Genomic DNA, 19,910 nt, shown 5'->3' with positions numbered 1-19,910 from the left:
TTTGTGACCAGCTTCGTTGCGAGAGGGGCCGATACTTCTCAGCCTTTTGGCTAAGATCAAGCCCAAGCTGAGGTGCAATGCCTTATCATGTCAGCTTGGATCTTGTTTTTTCCCTTTGCGCGTGAGGACAATGAAAAGGTTTCTGAATGAGTTTTGGGGCAAGCAAGGAATGGTTATTGGTTTGCTGAGTCCATTCTGAACATTGGCTTTTAACTTTAAGAATGGAGTAAAAAAAAATTAAAAGGACACTAATTGTGGTCCTGTCATATGAAGGCTGTGGGGTTGGCATTGTCATAAAGGGGTGAGATTGGAACAGAATAGAATTTGAAAATACTGTTGTTATAGTATCAGATTTGGGGTCCACAGAACTCTATCCAGTTGAAATCTTTTGTGATTAAATAATTACATTTGTGCCCTTCAAGTCAATCAAGTTGAAATGTAATCTTCCAGGCTTTCATCCCTTTTCTTTCTCTTTCAGTTCCTCCATACCTCACTTCTTGTTTTACTCCTCAACCTTCTTCCCATCCTGATCTCTTGCTCTGCCTCAATGTCAGATTACACTTTAATCAAGTGTTTGAATGTCTTACTACATTAAAGGTGCTATACAAATGCAAGCTATTTGCCTGTACTATCGAAGATGTAGTTGATCCTGTTGTGATGTGAGTTGGATATTGTATCTTCTACATGCATTTTGCCACTTTTGCAGTCGTAGTTCCCTGTTTCTACAGTGATGGAAAGCATGAAATTTATACCATTAAATCTGTGCAGCTTGATTTGAGTTTTTGGAAAGCTATTCTAATTTCTCATGCTGGCCCACTTACGAGTTGAATATTTGGAGAATTTGCAGCATGGCAATACAAAGTTAAGTTTGAAAATGCTGGAAAAATGCCAGCCACCGATTATGAAAGCAAAGTATTGCAGAGCTGGAAATCATAGAATCCCTATTGTGCAGAAAGAGGCAATTCAGCCCATCAAACCTGCAGTGACCACGGTCCCTTTTTATGTTCATAATCCCGTGCATGTACCCTAGCTAGTCCCCCTGACACTGAGGCGATTTAGCATGGCCAATTAACCTAACCCACACATCTTTTGGATTGGGAGGAAACCAACACAAGACATGGGCAGAATGTGCAAACTCCACACACTGACCCAGGGCTGGAATTGAACCCGGGTCCCTGGTGCTGTAAGGTAGTAGTGCTAACCACTGTACTAGCCCAAATCTGAAATAAAATCAGAAAATGCTGGAAAATCTCAGATCTGACAGCATCTGTGGAAAGAGAAACACAGGCTCGTTGCTGTTAAGCCAGAGCCCACTGATACTGAATGGGAAAAGTGCCATCCTTTACCAACACTAAAAGATAGCGGCAAACCTTTTGAGTAAATCAGCAGCCTTGGGCCTGTATTGGGACAATCTGCAGAGAGGCGAGTGGAACACAGCTTCAAGGAAACCATGCCCTCTTGATGGAGACACAAGGGAATGCCCATTGAGGTCAGTGATTTTAAAGCTGTATGTTTGTATTGAAGACACGAGAAGCAACGGGTAACACAGCTGTTTTAAAGGTGAGTTGAAATTTTTTTACCTTTATTTATTTTAAATGGCCAATGCTACTGTTATTGATAGTGAGGAAGGGTGTCTTAGTCTACAGGGAGACTTGGTCAAGTCGCAGAGCTGGGCCGAGGTGTGGAGGATGTAGTTTAATGCGGAAAAGTGTGAGGTAATTCACTTTGGCAGGAATAATGGATGTGTAGAGTATAGGGCTAACGGTAGGACTCTGAATAGTGTGGATGAACAGAGGGATCTAGGTGTATGTGTACATAGATCCCTGAAAGTCGGGAATCAAATAGATAGGGTTGTTAGGAAGGCATACGGTGTCTTGGCGTTTATTGGTAGGGGGATTGAATTTAGGAGCCGCAGCATCATGTTGCAACTGTACAAAACTCTGGTGCGTCCGCACTTGGAGTATTGTGTGCGGTTCTGGTCCCCACATTATAAGAAGGATGTGGAGGCTTTGGAGAGGGTGCAGAGGAGGTTTACCAGGATGTTGCCTGGTATGGTGGGGAGGTCCTACGAGGAGAGACTGAGGGATTTGAGGTTGTTTTCATTAGAAAGAAGGCGGCTGCGAGGGGACCTTATTGAAACATATAAGATGATCAGAGGTTTGGATAGGGTGGACAGTGACAGCCTTTTTCCTTGGAGAAAGCTAGCACGAGGGGGCATAGCTTTAAATTAAGGGGTGGTAGTTATAGGACGGATGTCAGGGGTAGGTTCTTTACCCAGAGGGTGGTGAGGGATTGGAATGCCCTGCCTGCTGCGGTTGTGGATGCGCCTAGTTTGGGGGCGTTTAAGAGATCGGTGGATAGGTTTATGGATGGAAAGGGTTTGGTTTAGGTTAGAGGGTCATTGTTTTTTAACTGGTCGGCACAACATCGTGGGCCGAAGGGCCTGTTCTGCGCTTCTATGTTCTATGTTATTATTTTAGTGTAATTTATAACTAATATTTGTGAATTCAGGTTTTTAAAATCTGTGAAACTGCTATTTAAATCTGCACTATATTTTGATGATGCAAGTTTGATGACCTTTTTTATGAGGTGGAGCTAAGGAGCCTCCAGATTTTGGACTGTAGCCAACAAGTAAAATACAATCTGTGCCTCGGAAGGAAGTTACAAGCACTGTCTGCACAAATAGCCTAGGACTTGGAGATCAGGGCCAAAATAAAGTTAACGATTTGACGCATTCAGCCTACGGTATGTAAATATCATAAATATCAAAATTGTTAAAGCTTCTTCCTACAGTTTGTTTGCATTGGGAATGATATGAACTAACCCGGGACTCTTAAAAATCATTGTACGTATGTATGTAAATAACACTGACTCCTCAAATTTGCAGAAGAGGTTGTAAAGTTTAGTAAGACTGGGGATTTTTGAAGCTGGACTTCCTTGTAAATAACATTGTTTCCTTACAAACCTTGAAGTTTAGAACGTGCAGTTACCATGGAGATGGTTCTGGCCTGGTTATAAGATTGGACAATCCAGGGCTATTTGCTTTTAGTTGTCACTGGCCTACATGATGTTGATAAGATTTTTAAAAAGACACTTCAAGTTCTTGCTACAGGCTAAAAAGACCCATCAAGGTCGGGAGTGTTCGTTGACTGGAGGGGTGGTTGGGGGGGGTGTTACTGGTGTTCCTTAGGATCTCGGTCTACAGAAACGTGCTTGGAACTGTTGGACCTCTCAAACCCCAGAGAAGGTGGCGGTGTGCATTTCAGGCTGAATCAAGTTAAGAAAAGCCAATGGATCAGGAATACAATGAATGTGATGCAAGAATAATTGCTTTCTTCTGCAGATACTATGGCGATAACACAGGGTGTAGGTGAGTGTCACGCAAAACCTGTGATACCTACAAGCGATTTGATGGAAGCCAGTATGTCGCAGCAGTGAAAGGCGAAGCTTTGCAGGTGGATGAATTTTCTGATTTTTTTTGACACTGATGTTGAGAGAGCTCGAGTGGTTGAGGAGAAGCAGAGGCCTGAGAGATTGCTTCTGTATTGGGTGGTGAGGAGCCTTCATCATTGGTAAAGGAAGACCTCACACCTGAATGTCAACTTATAGACAATGATATCACGCTTATAAATTGCTTATTCATCAACTGTTTGAGATAATGGACAGCTAAATGTTGAAGCCAGTGCCAAGGACCCAAGATGAGTAGCTGCAGAGAGTAGTTGGATGGCAATGCTCAACAATGTAGATTTTGCAGCATGTACATGACCACGTGAGACTGCAAAATGACATGGTGTGGCACAGTAGTTAGCACTGGTGCCTCGCAGCATCAGGGACCTGTTTGATTGCTGGTTTGGATTACTGTCTCTGTGGAGTCTGTATGGTTTCCTCCCACACTCCAAAGATGTGCTGGTTAGATGCATTGGCCATGTTAAATTGTCCCTCAGTGTACCCGAACACGCTGTGGTGACTAGAGAATTTTCACAGTAACTCCATTGCAGTTTTAATGTAAGGCTACTTGTGACTAAATTAACTTTTAATTGCAGTGAAATTAGTTCCTTCAGCAGATCATCAACAAAGTGTTGACACCTGCTACTGCAGCCGCTGGCCAGGAACTGCCCTGTTAAGAGATTTGCTCCTGGGCAGGATGCAGGAAGATGTGTTATGTGGATGGGGCAGTGTTTGGGGCAACATAAGAGGAATTAGGGTTCCCTCTCACCCTCCAACAGTTGGCCTACTCCTGCTCCTATTTCTTATGTTCTATCTCTACCTCAACCGTCCCCTCTTCTGCATACTCCTTTTTAAATTGTTCACTATAACGTCTGATTTTTATTGTTGGTATATTTATTTTTTTACTTCAATTGTTATTCAGTTATAATCTCACTTAAATGTGTTTTGATGTTTCAGTAAAGCATTTGTAGAATTGTGTAGTTTGGAAAACATTTACCCAAAATGTTATAAATACAAAACTTTGAAGCCCTTAACATTTTACTTTAGCAGCTGCAGTACAATGTCTTAATTAACTACCTCAAGTTTTCAGAACTTTTTTGCAACAAAATACTTTTCCATTCACCTGATCAATAAAAACACTTTTACTTTAACACAACGGTTCTATCGCCTTTTTGTTAACAAGGTGATGGGCGATGTGTCGAGGGGAAGGGGAGGGTTTGGATAAATTAATTGTGCATTTTACACTTGGCCTAACTCATAGAATCTCTACAGTGCAGAATGAGGCCATTCAACCACAATTCCACCTGGGCCCTATCCACATCGCCCCATACATTTATCCCTGTCTCAGCGTCTCCCTGACGCTGAGCAATTTCGCCAATCCACTTAACCCACACATCTTTGGCCTGTGGGAGAGAACCGGAGGAAACCCACGCAGACACGAGGAAAACGTGTCGACTTCACACAGGTAGTGACCCAAGCCAAGAATCAAATTTGGGTCCGTGGCACTGCATAAGCAGTGCTAACCACTGTGCTGCCCTCTTCACTCAATCTTTGTCTGTACGCCGAACTCATCACTAAGTGTGATATGCCAGCAGTAATTTGACATAACTGTAGCTTGTTAATCTGCACTGGATTTTGCAACACTTCTCAGTAGGAGAGAGTTCACAGCAATTTACAGGAGGCTGGCATACGTCAAGTAAGGCACTAAACTTTCCTAAAGCATTTGAAGTGATCACTGAGGCCTGTAAGGATCAATGTTACATCCGGGATATGCTTAAACATCACAACTTAAAATACATTGCAAAATCAAAATGTACTTACCTGTGGTTTATTACATGCATTCCAAATCCACTTTATGCGCTATGGTTCCTAACAGCCAACATTTAAAATAATATATCTTTCACTGCTTTTTCAACATAAACAGTGCAAAGCATTAGCCCACCAAGGATTTCCTCTTGTCTCCTGTCTCTGCTTGCTTGAACAAAAAAAAGTGTAAATACTTAACCGACGTTGGGGTAAACAGGCCAAGTTAGCCTTGTCTCTTTGATTTGTATTCAGCTGCTCTAATGCAATGCTTGCAGAAAAAGACAAGATTGGACATTTGTACATGGTGTGCCTTCAGCATGCATGTCCATGCATCAGGACTTTAATGTGTGGTGTACAATCCCCATGCACTGAGATTTGGGATGGAAGTGAAGAGTTGAGTTTGTTCTTCAGAGCTCTCATCTTGGCTGGAATTGTAGTGTTGATTTAGTATGTGGTTTCAGTTAGTTATCCAACTAATAACAAATGGACCAAATTAGCTATTCAAAAGAACTGGAAAACTTTAGAGAAAGGTGGCACAGTGGTTGGCACTGCTGCCCCAACGCCAAGGACCTGATTTCAATTCCCAGCTCAGGTCACTGAGTGAAGTTTGCACATTCTCCTTGTGTCTGCATGGGTTTCCTCCAAGTATTCTGGTTTCCTCCCACAGCCCAAAGATGTGTGGGTTGGGCTGATTGGCCATGCTAAGAAATTACCCCTTAGTGTCCAGGGATGCATAGGTTAGAGGGATTAGTGGGTATAGTATTGTAAGGATATGGGGATAGGGCCTGGGTGGGATTGTTGTGGGTGGAGGGGGGGACTGGTGGTGTTGAGATGGCGGCGTGGGCTCGTTGGGCCGAAGGGCCTGTTTCCTGGGCTGATTTTTGTTCTTTGTTCTTCTTTGTGTTTGGTGCAGACTCGATGGGCCGAAGGGCCTCTTTCTGCACTAAGATTTTATGATTCTGTCTGTGTGGAGTTTGTACATTCTCCCCATGTGGGTTTCCTCCCACAGTCTGAAAGATATGCTGGTTAGGTCTGTTGGCCATGCTAAATTTTCCCTCAGTGTACCCAAACAGGCACTGAAGCGTGGCAACTAGGGAATTTTTACAGTAACTTCATTGCAGTGTTAATGTAAGCCTACTTGTGACAATAATAAATAATTTAAAAAATATTCTTTTCATCCCTAACAGCCAGGATCAACAAAGAACCAGACAATCTGGACTGAAATTAAAATGCATCATAAGCAAATTAGCAATTTCTTTAAAGTTATTTCTTTGTGTTTAAATAAATCATTTTATTTCAATTTAACTCACCCATCTGAATTGGACTACGACCAGTCTAGAATATGACCTGAAAATGTGCTAGGAAGTTGTGAAGGAATTAGGCTATTGCAGCTTAACAAACAATGAGATGAAAAGCTAAAACGAACGTACGGTTCTCACTTTGGCAACGTGAGGAACACAAGTTCTGACAGTTGGGAGCTTAAAAGGGCACCAGCTTCCTCATGTTACCCAGCTAGTGACCTATCTGGACTGAAGCCAGATCCTGCAGAGTTGAACATGTAGCACCACAAACAATGCCAACATAAAATTTAAAATATCACAAAGTACTGATACTCTATATCAGATTGGCATCTGCCTGGCTTGAGACCATTGACTGCACTTGGGCCATATGCCATTTGTGTATTGAATCTCATCTGTGGTTGTAACACCAATTTGGCAGTCCCTTCTGATTTGATTTATTGTCACATATTTGCATAAAGTGAAAAATATTGTTTTGAGTCCCTTCTGCAGCTGCCACAGGTGACTAACGTTGGCCTGAGGTTGGCTGGTTTTATTTTCTTCTGGCAGACTCTTTTCTTCCATCTGGTTAATCCTTTTATCCTGTGGTTTTTCCACACAATTTCTGGCTGCCTTTGTTCAAGCACTCCAGGCTCCGGTGAGTAGTGAGGGCTCCCCAATGCATCAACTCTGATCTCTGTCGACTTGAAGTCTCACTTGCAAGCATTGTATTGCAGATGCGGGTGACCTGTTGGTCTTGTGCTCTATAGCAAGCTTGCCATAGAGCACGTCTTTGGGGGATGTGGTATCATCCATTTTGTTCACATGACCCAGGCACTGAGGACAAACGTAGGGGATCTTTGCACGTCAGTGTATTTCCATAGTTGGCATCCTACCTTGTCAGGAGATGCTCAATATTTATCTGAGACAGAAGAGATGGAAGCAGTTCAGCTGCTGAGCTTGGCTTGAATAAGTTATCCATGTCTTGTTGCTATAAAGGACGGAGCTGAATGCACAGACCTGGTATACTTGTAGCCTTGTATTTATAATTAGTTTGCTGTTGGTTCACACTGACTTTTAACTTTGACATGACAGCTGTGACCTTGGCAATCCTGCTGCTGATTTCAGTGTCATGGGACAGTTTGCTGGGAATTTTTAATCCAAGGTTTGTGAAGCTCTCAATGATCTCCGGAGTGAGATTTTCAATGTTGATGTAAGGTGGAATCCTCACCTTCCTTGCCCATAACTTTGGCCTTCCTGATTGTCAGTCTAAATTCTTTGCAGGCTCAGGATAGATAATATGTGGTTATGCAAGTGAAATTCAGTGTAATACATCAGTGTGGTGTCATCAGCAGTCAGGAACTCCAGAGTTCATAGAGGTTTACAGCATGGAAACTGGCACTCCAACCCAACTTATCCATGCCGCCCAGTTTTTAACCACTGAGCTAGTCCCCATTTCCCTCTATACCCATCTTACCCATATAACTTAAAATGCTTTTCAAAAGACAATATTGTACCTGCCTCTATACTACCTCTGGCAGCTCGTTCTAGACACACACCACCCACTGAGTGAAAAAATTGCCCCTCTGGACCCTTTTGTATCTCTCTCACCTTAAACGTATGCCCACTAATTTTAGACTCCTCTACCTTTGGGAAAAGATATTGACTATCTACCTTATCTGTGCCCCTCATTATTTTATAGACATCTTTAAGATCATCCCTAAGCCTGCTATGCTCCAGAGAAAAAGTCCCAGTCTATCCAGCCTCTCCTCATAACTCAAACCATCAAGTCCTGGTAGCAACCTAGTAAATCTTTTCTGCACTCTTTCTAGTTTAATAATATCCTTTGTGTAATAGGGTGATCAGAACTGTACACAGTATTCCAAGTGTGTCCTTACCAATATCTTGTACAACTTCAAGACATCCCAACTCCCGTATTCAGTGTTCTTACCGATGAAACTAAGCATGCTGAATGCCGCCTTCACCACTTTAGGGTTAAATCAGAATTATGATTTATTCACACATTCAAAACTGAGGAGTGGTTGCGACTACACACATTCAAACACACTTGATAAGAAGACCAGAAAGATGAGTTTTTACAACAATGAAAACTTAAAAGAAAAAGCACTGCAGATATAGATCTTACTTCACTTAATTTCCAGAGTCCAGTGAGTGTTCCTTCATGGAGGAGCTGCAGTTTAGCTAGCTGAAACATGATCTTCAGAATTCCTTTAAAGCTGATGAACGCAAGGGCTATGGTGTGCATAGTAAGATAAAGAGCGTGGTTCCATTTCACCTGGTAGTGAGATGTGGTTGGTATAAAGAGACTTGCACTATTCAACAGGTGATGACAGTGAAACAGGCTCAGAGAAGGCTTGATGCAAGCTGTTGGTCAGCCTGGAGTTCTGCTTTGATGTTTGCAGGCTGGTGTTGCAAGTCTAGAAATGTAACCTTTTCCAAAGGTAAACAGCTTAGGTTATGTGCTATTGCCTGTTAATACATCAGTTACAGACTAACAATCAGTTTCTGTGCCTCTGGTAAAAAATCTATTATTCACCTTTAGGAGATAGAAGGTGGTGTTAGAGCCTCTGCAGTTACAATGAGTTTTGATGGTTCTCTCTTTATGGGACCAGGCTGGGTAGACAGATTATCTGCTGGCCCTTGGTTTCATTGATTGTAATGGATTCTCACAATGCGAGATGTGAGGTTCCACAAGATGGGGGTTGAGTTTTTATCCCATAACTGTTGTTGGAAATTTCCGGAAATTGTAACTAATTTATGAACCACTTGACCTGTAGCAGCCATCCTTTGGTTCATCTCATTTCCTCTTTAAATAAGTAAGCAGAAAGGTTTGATTTTAAACAGTTTGATCTCTTTCATGGCTTAGGAATATGACCATAGTGAGTGGGTAGGATGGATTTTATTAGGGCCAAAGAGAATGATATCTGCTTCAAGGTCCAGGGCAGTTTTAGAATACTTAATGAATATTTTGTAGAAGCAGAAATGGTAGAGGTGAAAATTGATAGGTAGAATGTACTGAAAAGACTGCTTAAGAATGGATAGATTGCTCAGTTAAGAACATAGAAATAGGAGCAGGAGTAGGCCATCTAGCCCTTTGAGCCTGCCCCACCATTCAACAAGATCATGACTGATCTGAAGTGGATCAGTTCCACTTTCCCGCCTGCTCCCCATAACCCTTAATTCCCTTATCTATCAGAAATCTCTGTTGGAATGGTTTCCTTAGGCTGCTAAGGGAAATGAGACCTTTATTCAAGAAAAGATGCAAGGGCATTCTTAGTAGACGTTCAAGGTGGAGTAAATAATGTTTTAGAAAGCATAATCAAAGAAAAAAAATCAACAGACATGGGATTAAATAGAGCAAGCATGGATTTGTAAACAGCTTGACTAATCTTTTTGATGAAGTAATGGAGTTGAAGTGAATGTGGTGGATGTTGTCAGTGCGGATTTCAAGAAAGCATTTGACAAAGTTCCACAAGCTGGTTAACAAAATTCCCCTTCACTGAGCAGGGGGGATAACATCAAATTGCCTGAAGGATAGCAAGTGACGGTAAATAGTTATTTTTCAGACTGGGGGCTGGCAGACCGTGCTGGCCCCTGGGTAAGTGCTGGGACCGTTGTTTTTACATATACTATACAGAATAATACTTCTAACCTGGAGAAGCGATAAACAGTGATACAAGTCAACTGCGAACAGACATAGGTAGGCTAGCAGAATGAGCAGACAAACGGCAGATGGAATTTAATGTGGAGAGGTGTGAAGTGATACGTTTTGGCAGATATGTTAGTGGGAGGCAATATAGGCTCAATGGCACAGTTCTAAAAAGTGTGCAGAGACAGAGGAGTGTGGTCGGCAAGTCTTTGAACGTGGCAGGACATATTGAGAGAGTGAGATGGGCAAAATTGGCCTCCGTTTGGAGTCAGCTAGGCTGTTATGCCTACCTGTAGGGATTCCATTAGATAATGGTTCAGGGACTAAGGGTCACAGAATAAATGATGCAGAGGAGGAGGTGTGGAAAATTCTTTTTATGCCACAAGTGGTAATGACCTGGACCCAGCTGCCCACAAGGAAGCAGAGACAAGTGATGAGTTAGAAGGAAATTGAATGGATACTTGTAAGGAGTAGAGCCTTAGAAAGGGACTGACTGGTGTTCACTACAGAGAGCCAGCATGGATTCAAGGGCTGAATGGCCTCCTTCTTTCCAATATGACTTTATGAAATTTTCACATGTAATCTAACCACTGCCAGCTGTACTTCACCACCACCTTTCTTGGGCCCTGCAGTGGTGCTAAGTTACTAGACTGCTTATGCATCCAGTGCATCTTAGCTCTCTCTATAATCTCCTCCTGACCCAAGATATCCACACTCTGCCAACTTTAATTCTTGTGCGTCTGCAGATATAATCCCTCCACCCCTCATGGCTGCACCTTCAGCAGCCCTTCAGAACCCTTCAGCTCTGGAATTCCCTCTCGAATACTCCCTGTCTCTACCTCACCTTCTTCCTTTGAGACACTCCTTTAAAACTTATCACCTTGACAAATCCTTTGGTCACTTGATCCAACGTCTCCTCCAGTGGCTTGGTGTCACATTTTGTTTGGTAATACTGCAGTAAAGAGTGTTGAAATGTTTCATTATTTTAAAAGGTGCTACATCTAGACATCTGTTGTTCAAAATAGTGCCACAGACATCTTTTGAGGTCCATCTGAAAGGGCAGATTGGCCTTGGCTTACTGTCTCATCAGTAAGCTGTCACCTCCGACAGTTGAATACTCTCTCAACCCTGCACTGTCGCGTCAGTCGAGATTTTGTGCTCAAGTTTCTGGAGCGTTGACTTGAACCCACAACATTCTGACTCAGACGAGTGCAGCCATTAAGCCATAGCTGACACGCGATCATTTGTGGCCATAAACAAGCTATAAAAGTGGAACTTTTAACTGTTAGCATTATTCTTGTTTTCAGTAAGTACTGTACTGGTGTAAATACCATGTTAGAGACAACTGGTTTTCCTTTCAGAATTGAGGTAAATTCGAGATTGTCTTCAACCAAATGGAGGCCAGTTTGACGCGAAATTCAGATTATTTTGGAATTTTTGAATTAAATATTCAATGGCAAAATTGACCTCAAATAGTTAAGGCAGTAATTAATTTGTTTATTTATCATTTAAGATTTTAATTACTTTTTAGTACTGTCTCTCAACAATACAAACAGCCCTATCCTCAGGGCACAACTAAGAGACCAAAACTTAGGCCGAAATTTTCCGATAGTGTACACCCCATCACTGTTGTCAGTGAGAACGGAGAGTGTGGTGCTCAGCATAACCAGAGAATCTCAGCCGCATGTGGGAAAACATGTAGGTTAGGTTTAAAAGTTTATTAATTAGTGTCACAAGTAGGCTTACATGAATATTGCAATGAAGTTACTATGAAAATCCCCTAGTTGGCACACTCCATTACCTGTTCAGGTACATTGAAGCACCTTTGGAATGAGAGAGGAAACCAGAGCACCCGGAGGAAACCCATGCAGACACAGGGAGAACATACAGACTCTGCACAGACAGTGATCCAAGATGGGAATCAAACCTGGGTCCCGAGTGCTGTGGGGTAGCAGTGCTAACCACTGTGCCACCATGTTGGTGGATTGGCCATGGTTAATTATCCTTCAGTGTCCCAAGATGTGTAGGTTAGGGGGGATTAGCGGAGTAAATATGTGGGGTTACGGGGGTTGGGTGGAGGAAGAGGATCTGGGTAAGATACCCTGTCAGAGTCGGTGCAGACTCAAAGGGGCTGAATGGCCTCCTACACTGTAGGGATTCTATTCTGTGAGGTCGGAGAATTCCAGCTTTAGTTCCACAGTGAAACTGACAAGTTATCTTCAACCTAAATAATATTTATAATAAATATTTGAAGGAATAAGCCGTATGTGATTTTTTTGATCGTCAAAGTAAGATGTAATCTAATAGTCAATGTTGGTGTGAGAGCTTTCCAGCTTGTAAATGACTTGGTTTGAGACATAGTTACATGCACAACTGGGAGATTCAGGCAATGTTGTAAAATATGGGCACAATTGTTTCGTTCTGATGTAATCATATTTCTTTAAGAAAATTCAAATCTGACGAACCAAATTTGATTGCAACATAATCCTTTTATGTTCAATAAAGTTTAGACATGTACGATGTCCTTCAGCAGCAGGCTTACAAAGAAATAATCCCAATGAACCCATTTTTCTCTAGGTAGAAATAGTCTCCATCGATCCTCTCAATGTTGACTCTGGATCTTATCGATCTTTGATTCATTGTGGCACGACAGACATAATTGCAAACTAGGTCCCCAGAACTGAGAGTGCCTGCAAACTTCCAGATGGTTCCTCATCCAGCATGTTAGCCTGAGCCTCACCAATCCCTTTCCTTATTTGGAGATGCCTTGGTTGCCACTTTTCACTAACAGTTAACAAGTCGCACATTCAGCAGAAGTAATCAGTGTTATCAGTTACATTGTACCCTGACACATTAAACCAGAAAGCATACTAGGAATGAATCACTCACCGACTTTCGTTATTTCTGACTTCAGTACGAATCCACCTACAGTTCAGGAAAAAAATCAACAACCATGTGAATAAGTCAAATCCACATTACACTGCAATCTTGTAATCAAACTTTACATTGTAGTCTTACAATGCAACCTTACATTGCAGACTAACATTGCAATCATACATTACAATCTTACATTGCAATCTTACATCACAGTCATACATGACAATCTTACATTGCAACCTTAAATTGCAATCCTATGTTGCAGCCCCATGTTTTGAAAATCAAGAACTTTCAAAAGTTCAAAGCATTAATGTACAAGGTGCAGCTTAGTAAAGGAAGTGCAGCATTGGGTGGTAAAATTTGGAAAACAAGCAATGGCTGTCAAATTTGGCAAATGTAGCCATTTTGTTGTTACTTTTTTATCTATCAGTTTTCACAATGATTATACTGATAAATCTGCTGAAGTATTTTGCATCGACAAAAGAGGTCTTTGTTTTCTCTGGATCTTCTGGTTAGCACTGCTGCCACACTGTACCAGGGGCCTGGTTTGATTCCAGCCTTACTACGTGGAGTTTGCATGCTCTCCAGGTGCTCCAGTTTTCCCCCCCACAGTTCAAAAATGTGTAGGTTATGTGGATTGGCTATGATAAATTGCCTCGTAATGATCCAAGATGTGTAGGTTAGTTGGATTAACCATGGTAATTGCACAGGGTTATGGGTATAGGGCAGAGGGAAGGGCCTGAGTGGGATGCTCTTTCAGAGAGTCAGTGCAGACTCAATGGGCTGAATGGACTCTTTCTGCATTGTAGGCATTCAATGGTTAGGTGGTATTCATAGTAACTTCATTGCAGTGTTAATGCAAGCCTACTTGTGAAACTAATAAACTTTTAAACCTTTCTATGGTTGCAGTAACAAACTGCATAAACAAAACACACTTGGTAGACAATCTTGTACCTACAGGATATTTGCTTCATACAAAGGTTGTGTAACATAATATATATCTTTCAGTTATAGAAAAATGGGAGCTTGTTCTCATGCATACATAACTCAATCAGCTACAGAGAATAGACTATATCTTTCACAGATGGCCTCTTATCGTTGTAAAGTGGTCTTTCTGACTCACTGCAGGCATATCTGCCTTACTATCTCCTTAATGCTTTGTTTCAGCTAGTTTTCCCATCATGCCTGAAAGGCTCCCATAGCTGACTTTAGAACTATTAATATTCAAATCACATTCACCTATTTCTAAAGCTGTAAATGTACATCTTAATATAAGTTCCAATATGGAATACTGATAAGATGATGAGAGGTATTGATCAGGTGGACTCGTAGAGGCTTTTCCCCAGGGCTGAAATGGTCGCTACAAGAGGACACAGGTTTAAGGTGATGAGGAGTAGGTACAGAGATGTCAGGGGTAAGTTTTTCACTCAGTGGTGGGTGAGTGGGATTGGCTGCCTTCGGTGGTGGTGGAGGCAAATTCAATAGGGTCTTTTAAGGGACTTCTGGATGAGTATATGGGACTTAATAGAATTGAGGGTTATAGGTAAGCCTAGTAGGTCGAGATATGATCGGTGATTAGTGGGGTAAATGCTTGGGTTATAGGGATAGAATGTGAGATGACCTTTTAAGGGGGATAGCCTGTCAGAGAGCAAGTGCAGATTTGATGGGCTGAATGGCCTCTTTCAGCAGTGTAGGGATTCTATGATCAGAATTTTACTGCCACGCCTGCCCTGGAATCGGGGTGGGTGTGGCTCACAGAGCAGAGTTCTCCATTGATTTTTGGGTGCGATTTTACAAGCCTCGCCCAAACAAGGTTGTAAAATATCAGCCTACGTATGAATGTTAGCTGATGCAGACCCGATGGACTGAATGGCCTCCATCTGTGCTGTAAACTGTAAGTACTTGTTGAACTTGTGATTCTGCAACCCACTAGACTCCTCAAGCATGATTTGGATCATCGTGGGAGGTGATGTGTGTTTTCAGAGTGAAATTCATTTTTGAAATCATGTCCATCAGGATAAACTAATGCTAAAGTAATCGACTGCTCTGCAGGTGAAATGTACAGAGGCAGCTTGAAGTTTTACCTTATCAGAAAAGCAAACTAATACACAAACCATAAAGTGGTTTAATTGTCGGTCTGCGAGGGGTGAGTCCTATACAAATGATTAGCATCCACGGCAGCCGCTTGTATTTATATAGTGCCTTTACAATGGTGGAACGTGCCAAGTCGCCACAGCAGCAGAATCAGGAAACGTTTGACCTCCAATAACTGCATTCCAAAAGCCCACCAAGATACAATAAATGTTTCAATTTCAAAGGATTTTGCAAACCCAGGCAGTATAGTGGGGGTTACAAGTACTGTGACATGAACTCAAGATCGCAGTTGGAACTTGGCTATCAGAAAAATCCTACTAACCTGTCCAGGCTTGAGACAATTCACACCTCTTTAACTTGTCATTATTCCACTCATACTATTTGTACCTGTAAAGACTCACATTCCAAACGTTCTTCACATTCTAATCGGTCGGTGGTGGTAGAGGCAAATTTGATGGGGTCTTTCAAGACACTCCTGGATGAGTACGTGGAACTTAATAGAATTGAGGGTTATAGGTAAGCCCAGTAGGTATGGATATCATCGGTGCAACTTGTGGGCTGAAGGGCCTGTTTGTGCTGTAGTTTTTCTATGTTCCATTAATCTGTAATTATCCTGCAATTGTGTGTTTGCCTATATTTACTGTACGTTCGAACTAACCTGCACTCACTGAATGAGTGCTCTGAAAACTCGTGATTCCAAATAAACCTGTTGGACTTTAGCCTGGTGTCGTCAGACTTCTGACTGAGGAAAATGTAGGCAAAGCTTTTTTCAAAGTGATTTGTATTTAACGTATTCTGATTGGATTTGATTTATCGTTTTCACATGTATTAGTATACAGCGAAAAGTATCATTTCTTTCTTACAAACAAATCATACCATTCGTAGAGAAGGAAAGGAGAGGGTACAGAATGTAGTGTTACAGTCATAGCTAGGGTGTAGAGCTTAATGTGAATTACATAAGAACATAAGAAATAGGAGCAGGAGTAGGCCATCTAGCCCTTCGAGCCTGCCATGCCATTCAATAAGATCATGGCTGATCTGTCGTGGCTCAGTTCCACATTCCCGCCCTCTCCCCATAACCCTTAATCCCCTCTCTTATCAAAAACCCATCAACCCGCGTCTTAAAAATATTTAGCGAGGCAGCCTCCACCACTTCAACGGGCAGAGAATTCGAGAGATTCACCACCCTTTGAGTGAAGAAGTTCCTCCTTAACTCCGTTCTAAACCGCGCCCCCCCCCCCACCCCCCTTTATCTTGAGGCTGTGCCCCCTAGTCCTACTGTCCTTTCTGAGCGGGAAGAGTCTCTCCACCTCTATTCTATCCATCCCATTCATCATCTTGTATGTCTCAATGAGATCTCCCCTCATTCTTTGAAACTCTAACGAGTACAAGCCTAGTTTATTCAGCAGTACAAGCCTAGTTTATTCAGAGTTGGGTTCATTCAAAACAAAAATGCTGGAAAATCAGCAGGTCTGACAGTATCTGTGGGGAGAGAATAGAGCCAACATTTTGACCCTCGTCCGAAGGGTTATCTAGACTCAACGTTGGCTCTACTCTCCACAGATGCTGTCAGATCTGCTGAGATTTTCCAGCATTTTTTTTTGTTTCAGATTCCAGCATCTGCAGTATTTTGCTTTTACATTAAGATCCATTGAAAAGTTTGAGTTTTAAAAGCACAGAATGGGAGTAAAATATAGAATTAGAGGGTATGCAGGGCACAGTTCGTAAAAAGTCACCACTCTCTCTCTGGGCACCGTCTTGGATTGTATCCTGATGGATTAGGGAGGCCATTTCTGGTTGGACACATTCCTGGAGCTATCATCAGATGAGCTTCCCTGACACCACACTCCCTCCATTGTTTCCTCATGGTGCACTTTCCCTCCCTTTTGCATATTGGAAAGCAAATGGTCTCGTCAATCCCCCATTGACTGATTCTTCACAAAGCTTTTTTCCGCCCTGTTAAGCGAATAAACAAAGGCGTGAAAAGAAAATAGAAATAAAGGACAGTTAATTTTTTCTGTCAGGTTGCTTGTAGCAGTGGACTGGAGATTATCCTTTTCTTTTCGGACAATGGTAGAAAGTTGGGGATCCTGGCCTTATCTGAAGGAGCCACAGCGAAGCGGTTTCTCAGTTGTATGGTTTCATTGAATTATTAAACTTTCTTTATTGCAGTGACTACACTTCAAAGGTATTTTGTTGTACAATGATTTGAGATAGAATCCCTACACTATAGAAGGACACCATTTGGTCCATCAGTCTGTACCGACAATAGTCTCACCCAGGCCCTATCCTTATAACCCCGCATAATCCTCCTGACCCTAAGGGGAAATCTCATCCAGACGTGTTCTCTGTAACCTCAAGTATTTACCCCGCTCATCCCCTTAATTTACGCATCCTGGGACACTAAGGGGCAATTTATCACAGCTAACCTGTACATCTTTGGAATGTGGGAGGAAACTGGAGCATCCAGAGGAAACCCACGCAGACACCAGGAGAATGTGCAGACTCCACGCAGACAGTCACCCGAGGCCGGAATCGAACCCGGGTCTCTGGTGCTGTGAGGCAGCAGTGCTAACTTACTGTGCCACCGTGCTGCCCCTTGGAGATGTTGAGAGAAAGGCACTATGTAAATGGAAGTCTTTCTTTGAGGGGGGGATTATCAGCTTTCTAGAATCTGGCAATCAAAGTCTGTCCTATGTGAGAGCTCTGGTTTCTGTTGACTAGAACTTCTTAAACTGCAGCGCAGTCAGTTACTGGCTTAGCTCCCTCTCTCCAGTTCATAAAGCAAGGACTAACAATTATAAACTGCTTTGTGTTCTCCACTGTTTTATACAACTGAGGGACGCGATATGCCAAATAACAGCTCCTACTTATCAGCCAAGCACGTGGGGCCCATTCTAGCTGCGGAGCGGAGAAATTACAGGCCTGACCAACTCTGCAGGATGTTCTCTTCTTTAGATAAGCAGTGTTTATTTCATTTTAAAACCCATCACTGCTTCATTGAATAAACATTTCATGCCTGAGCATTATCTGGTGCTCAATACTCCTTAATTGGGCAATGCGGTATCACTTACCAGCCCCTGTTCTACAACGGGCTTCTCTGTTTAATGAAGGGAACATTCAGCCTTTTAATTTAATGACCTGGATAAAATGGCTGCCTACAGCATTTGGCAGAGAGTTGCAACATCCTATTTGGCAAATCCTGTTCAGCAATAAACACAGCGATTAACTGGGAAAGAATCGAGTATTTCAGACGGACCCTGCAGTCTGCTCACGCATGAAGAGTTCTCTCCAAATTTGGCTGCTAAAGAGAAAGCACCGATTTCCACTGTTGTAATTCTCTAAGTATTGTTCTGGAAGGTGCTGCATGTACGAAACTTTGAATCATAGAAACCCTACAGTGCAGAAAGAGGCCCTTTTGGCCCATTGAGTCTGCATCGACCACAATCCCACCCAGGCCCTAACCCATATCCCTGCACTTTTACCCACTAATCCCTCTAACCTACGCATCCCAGGACACTAAGGGGCCACTTTAGCATGGCCAATCAACCTAACCCACACATCTTTGGAGGAAACCCACACAGACACGAGGAGAATGTGCAAATTCCACGCAGACAGCGACCCGAGTCTGGAATCGAACCCGGGTCCCTGGAGCTGTGAAGCAGCAGTGCTGACCACTGTGCTACCGTGCTGCCCTTGTAAATTTGTCATGTAAATCCTCTGTCCCTTCCTTCTCACATGGCTACTTCACTCAAAGGGTGGTGAATCTCTGGAATTCTCTGCCCGTTGAAGTGCTGGAGGCTACCTTGCTGAATATATTTAAGTCACGGATAGATAGGTTTCTGATAGACAGGGGAATTAAGTGTTATGGGGAGAAAGTGGAACTGATCCACTTCAGATCCGCCAAGATCTTATTGAATGGCGGGGCAGGCTCGAAGGGCTAGATGGCCTACTCCTGCTCCTATTTCTTATGTTCTTATACTTGACCGTTCTTAGGATTCTGCACAAGCTGAAGCTTCGATACCACAGGGGGAAATGCTTTGGTCCCTACACTGCTGAACCGTTCAGGATGATCTGAGATGGGTCTCATTAATGATGCCCAATGAGCCCTAAGGTGGAGTTTTGTTGATATAAGTGACCAACTGCAACTCTGAGAAGACTGCAGGATTGTGCTGCTGCTTTCACTCCTTGCTACGGCCCACCGAGTGTTGCTGATCATAGCTTATGCCCTGAAATTGGAATGACAGCAAGTCAGAGAGTTAGGCTCCAGTAACAGACTTAGCCAGTATGGGGACTGAACCCGGACTGTAGGTGTTATTTGTGCCAACTGAGCAAAATTGGCCTCTAGTGGTCTCAACTCTCCACGCTGTACATTGATTGAGACTGAGCTTGACCCTGAGTGCTACGTTCACTGTGAGGTTGACCAGACGCCTGGTGAGATGTTAAGCGGCATGGTGGCACAGCGGTTAGCACTGCTGTTTCACAGCTTCAGGCACCTGGGTTCGATTCCCGGCTTGGATCATTGTGTGGAGTTTGCACGTTCTCCTTGTGTCTGCGTGGGTTTCCTCCAGGTGCTCTGGTTTCCTCCCATAGTCCAAAGATGTGCAGGTTAGGTTGATTGGCCATGATAAAATTGCCCCTTAGTGTCCTAAGATGTGTAGGTTAGAGGGATAAGTGGATAATATATGTAGGGATATGGGAGTAAGGCCTCGGTGGGATTGTGGTCGGTGCAGACTCAA

The sequence above is a fragment of the Carcharhinus amblyrhynchos genome, chromosome 23 (genome assembly GCF_965287045.1).
Source record: "Carcharhinus amblyrhynchos chromosome 23, sCarAmb.v2.hapA, whole genome shotgun sequence".
NCBI lineage: Eukaryota > Metazoa > Chordata > Chondrichthyes > Carcharhiniformes > Carcharhinidae > Carcharhinus > Carcharhinus amblyrhynchos.
The sequence above is the reverse complement of the archived record's forward strand: the minus strand, read 5'-3'. Positions refer to the sequence as shown.